The sequence below is a fragment of the Dasypus novemcinctus genome, chromosome 5 (assembly GCF_030445035.2).
Source record: "Dasypus novemcinctus isolate mDasNov1 chromosome 5, mDasNov1.1.hap2, whole genome shotgun sequence".
NCBI classification, from domain to species: domain Eukaryota; kingdom Metazoa; phylum Chordata; class Mammalia; order Cingulata; family Dasypodidae; genus Dasypus; species Dasypus novemcinctus.
Window position 1 is genome coordinate 10,865,516 of NC_080677.1, and position 5,716 is coordinate 10,871,231.

Consider the following 5,716-nt stretch of genomic DNA (forward strand, 5'->3'; position numbering starts at 1 on the left):
AACATATTTGTCTGATGTTAATATCACTACTCCAGATCTTTTTTGTTGTTGTTATTTGCATGGAATATCTTTTTCCCAACCTTTCACTTTCAACCTGGTTGTTCAGTTACATCTGAGTCTCTTGTAGACAGCATATAGATGGCTCATATTTTCTAATCCATTCTATCAGTCTACGTCTTTTGATTGGGGAGTTCGAGCCATTAACACTCAATGTTATTACTCTAAAGGCATTAATTACTTCATCCCTTTGTCCTTTGGCTTTCTGCTGTCATGTCTTACTATTGCCTGTCTTTTTCTCCTTTAATTTGCCCTTCCTAATAATCATCACTTCTCCACTCTTTTCCAATTCTCTCACCCTTTTTTGTTTTTTTTCCTTTGGGGCTGTAGCACTACCTTTAGTATCTCTCATAATTCTGGTCTTTTGGTAACATACTCTCTCAGTTTTTGCTAGTCTATGAAGACTTTAAACTCATCCTCAATTTTAAAGGACAGTTTTGCCACATTCAGAATTCTTGGCTGGCAGCTATTCTCTTTCAGTGACTTAAATACATCATAATACTTTCTTCTCACCTCCCTGGTTTCTGATGGAGGTCAGCACTTCATCTTCTTGAGGTTCCCTTATACTTGATGTTTGGCTTTTCTCTTGCTGCTTTCAGAATCCCCTCTTTATCTCTATTTGTCATTCTGAATAGTAGGTTTCTTGGAGTAGGTCTATTCAGATTTATCCTGTTTGGGGTGTGTTGTCCTTCTTGGATATTGATATCTTTCATAAGGGTTGGGAAGTTTTCAGTCATTTCTTCAAATATTCTTTCTATTCTTTTTTTTCTCTATTTTTTTTTAAATGTTGCATTCAAAAAATATAAGAGCTTCCCACATACCCCCTAACACCCTCACCCCACTCCTTCCAAATCAACAACCTCTTTCATCATCATGGGACATTCATTGCATTTGGTGAATACATTTTGGAGCACTGATGCACCACATGCATAATAGTTTACATTGTAGTTTACACTCTCCCCCTGTCCACCCGGTGGGCCTTGGCAGGACATACATTGTCCAGCATCTGTCAGGACAACTCCAAGTCCTGAAAATGCCCCCACATCATATCTCTTCTTTCCTCTCCCTGCCCTCAGCAGCTACTGTGGCCACTTTCTCCACATCAATGCTAAGTTTCTTCCATTACTAATCACAATATTTCCATAGTAGAATATCAGTAAATCCACTCTAATCCATACTCTATTCCTCCATCCTGTGGCTTTTTCCACTCTCTTCTCCTTCTGGGACACTGATAATGCATATGTTTGTGCATTTCATGTTGTCATTCAATTTCCTGAGACCCTGTTCCATTTTCTCCATTCTTTTCTCTTTCTGTTCTGTCTTTTCCAGTTTGGATGTTCTGTTCTTGAAATCACTAATTTTGTCCTTGAGCATTCAAATCTGTTTTTACGTGCCTCTAATGTATTTTTAATCTCATCCATCATGTCTTTCATTCCCATAAGCTCTGTTACTTTTCTTTGGAGGCCTTAAATTCTTCTTTATGCTCATCCCATGTCTTCTTATTATTCTTTTTCTCTTTAGTCACTAATATTTTCCTTCACTTCTTCAAATTGACTTAGGAGATTTGTGTGATTATCATTGATTAGTTATCTTAAATCCTGCATCTCATCAGGATATTTGGTTTGTTCCTTTGGTTGGGCTATCTCTTCCTGTTTCCTAGAATGGCTTGTAATTTTTTTCTGATATCTAGTCATCTGAATATGTTGGTGAATTTATGCTAATAGTCTATTTCTCTCTCTTGCCTCATGTTTTTTTTTTTCACAGCTCTTCTTTGATTTTTGGTTCAACTTATTCTAAGTCTTTAAAATTGCCCAGCTTCTTGCACCATGGACAGCTGGCAGCCCACACTGTAGAGAGTTGGCACAGCAAGATGACACAACAGTGAGAGACAGTGAGAAATGCAGTAGACCAGGGAAGTGAGGTGGCTCAAGCAACTGAGTGCCTCTCTTCCACACCAGAAGTCCTAGGATTGGTTACTAGTGCCTCCTAAAAGAGAAAGACAAGAAGAAAAGACAAGTGGACATGGAAAGAGCACACAGCAAATGGACATAGAGAGCAGTGAGCACAAACAACAATGGGGAGAGGGATAAAAAATAAAATTTTAAAAAAATTTGCCCAGCTTAAGTGTGATGATTAGGCTAATGTGTCATCTCAGCCAGGTAATGGTGTCAGTTGTTTGGTCAAGCAAGCACTAGGCTAATTGTAATACAAGGACATTTCGTGGACTTTAATCATCAGTGAGTTGATTGCATAGATGGTTGATCATATCTACAATTAACCAAGGAGACTGCCATCAGCAATGAGTGATGTCTTATCCAATCAGTTGAAGGCCTTAAAGGGCCTTGAAAGTGATTTCCAGCATTCAGAGAGAGAATGCCTAGCTCTACTTTGGAAAGTCAACATCTCTTGTATAATAGTTTGATATGATTATGGATTCCAAAAATAAATATTGGATTATGTTTGTAAACTGGTCTGTAACTGGGCATGATTAAATTATGATTAGGGCTTTGATTGGGCCACATCAGTAGGGTGCTGAGTTCCCACCACTTGGCAAAGGACAATGTTGGAGCTTTTGGTACTGAAGTCTTGAGCTGGAGCCCTGGGAAGTAAGTACACAGAGGAGCTTGGTTGTGTGGAAAGAGAAGCAAGCCCTGGGAAGAGAGGAAACTTGAGTTCAGAGAGAACCAAGCCCTGGGAAGAGAAGAATCCTGAGCCTGGAGTGAAGCAAGCCCCAGAAAGAAAGGAACCCAGGAAGCCAGAATCCTGCAGATGTCAGCAGCCATTTTGCTCCAACATGTGGCAAAAGACTTTGGTGAGGGAAGTAACTCATGCTTTATGGTCTGGTAACTGTAAGCTTCCACTCCAAATAAATACCCTTTATAAAAAGCCAACTGATTTTTGGTATTTTGCATCAGCTCCCCTTTGGCTGACTAATACAGAATTTGGTACCGAGGAGTAGGGAAGTGCTTTTGCAATTACCAAAATGCTGGAACCATTTTAAAATGGGTAAGGGGTACATTTTGGAGGAATTGTGAAATGCTTGATGGAAAAGGCCTAGATCACTTTGAAGAGACTGTTGATAGCAACATGGCTACTAAAGAAATTTTTTATGATGCCTTAGAAGTAAATGATGAAACTATTATTGGAAACTGAAGGAAAGGTAATTTGTGTTTTAAAGTTGCAGAGAACTTAGCAAGATTAACTCCTGGTGTTTTATGGAATGCAGAAATTGAAAATGGCAAGACTGGGCATTTAGCTGAAGAAATTTCCAAAGTAAACCTGGAGAATGCAGCAAAATGGCTGCTGACATCTGCAAGGGTTCAGGCTTCCTGGGTTCCTATGTTCCTGGGGCTTGCTTTTCTCTGGGTTCAAAGTTCCTTTCTCCTTGGCTGGCTTCTCTTTCTTCTGTGAGCTTACTTGACAGGGCTCCACCTTAAGTCTTCAGCTTTAAACTCCAACACCCAACTCCAACATTGAAAGCTGTCAACTCTGTTCTTTGCCATGCCTTTTATCTGTGAGGCCCCACCCACCAAGGAGTGGGGACTCAATCCCCTAATCATAACTCAAACATGTCCAGGCACAGATCAGATTACAACCATAATTCAATATTTCTTTTTGGAATTCATCAGTAATATTAAACTGCTACACTCCACCCTCTGAATTCCAAAAAGACATTACAATATTGAAAAAAACTTTAAATCAGTTACAAAGCAAGTACTAAATTGTATCATAACTAATTTAAAGAAATACAGTTTGTCCTGGGGCAAAGTCATGCCTGCTATAGACCTCTGAAACTACAAAACAATTTATCTGCTTCCAATACACAAATGGATAGAAAAAGGATAAACATTTTCATTGCAATAAGGAGAAATTGGGAGGGAAACATGAGTTACAGTTTCTCCAGGATTAGGATTAGGATTCCCCAATCCTCTGTTCAATTTCAAAAGTCTGACAGTCATTCTTAAGAAGATAGTTTCTTCTCCTTGGGGTCATATGGGGACTCACCCCTTCCACAGTCTTGGCCAACAGCCATTTTCTTGGTTCCACCCTCATCAAGCATCTGGGTGTTGACCAAGCTCCAGACTCTCCCTCCAAGAGTGTTGGGGTGATTGCCACACCTTACTCCATCCCTGGGTTAGAGTCTTAACCTCCCTAGCACAGTGATATGAAGACAACATTCCCCCTAATCTTTGGCATACAGGCTCAACCCTCTCACAGCAACGAGTTGTCCACCTGGCCTTCTCTAACCTTTGGGGGACAGGTCCACCCCTCTCAGACATGTGGGGTGCTGACCTTAACCACCCTAATCCTTGGGGAAGGTGCTTCACCCTCTCTGTACCCTGGGGCAGCAAAACTCTCCCAGAACATCAGGTGGGAACATCCACCCTCTTCAGCTGCTGGGGCAAACACACCCTCCCTGTACACATGGGTGGGATTCTTCTCTTGGCCCAAGGTGATGTCCTAATTCCAGATCTCAGCTTCCATGGTTTTCCTCTTAAAGCTGTTTCTCCTTCAAATTCTCCTTTCCATGTCCCTTTTATTCCAAGCTGACAGTGGTTTTGTTCATACAGCTCTCTCAAAGTCTGTTGGTTTGCATGCAGGAAGCAGGGGTCCAAGCCATGAGACAGTAATACTTTCCACAAGTCTTTCCAACACAACTCCATCTTCAATCCTGATTTGCAAGTTCCAAATTTAGTTAAATCCTCCAATGGGCACTATCATCTGGGAGCTTGATCTCCAGAGGCTTGGAATTTCCAGAATCAGTTTCTGGTTTCTTTGTGCCTGACAGTTCCATCTTCAGCATCTCTCCCTCGTCTAGCATTTTGCTATAAGCCACAAGCAGAAGCCAAGCTGCATTCTCCAGGTTTACTTTGCAAGTTTCTTCAGCTAAATGCCCAGGACTGCCATTTCCAAATTCTGCCTTCCATAAAACATGAGGAGTTAATCTTGCTAAATTCTCTGCAACTTTAAAACAAGGATTGCCTTTCCTCCAGTTTCCAATAATAGTTTCATCATTTACTTCTAAGGCATCATAAAAAGTCTCTTTAGCATCCATATCACTATCAATGGTCTCTTTAAAGTACTGTAGGTGTTTTCTTCCAGGCATCTCACAATTCCTCCAAAAAGTACCCCTTACCCACTTATAAAACTGCTCCAGCATTTCAGTAATTGCAAAAGCACTTCCCCACTCCTTGGTACCAAATTCTGTATTAGTCAGCCAAAGGGGTGCTGATGCAAAATACCAAAAATTGGTTGGTTTTTATAAAGGGTATTTATTTGGGGTCAGAGCTTACAGATACAGACCATTAAGCATAAGTTACTTCCCTCACCAAAGTCTATTTGGAGCAAAATGGCTGCCAACATCTGCAAGGGTTCAGGTTTCCTGGGTTCCTACGTTCCTGGGGCTTGCTTTCCTCTGGGTTCAAAATTCCTTTCTTCCTGGGCTGGCTTCTCTTTCCTCTGTGAGCTTACTTGTCTGGGCTCCAGCTTAAGTTTTCAGCATCAAACTCCAATACCCAACTCCAACATTAAAAGCCCTCAACTCTGTTCTTTGCCATGCCTTTTATCTGTGAGTTCCCACCCACCAAGGGGTGGGGACTCAATGCCCTAATCATAACTCAGTCATGCCCAGGTACAGGTCAGATTACAAGCATAATTC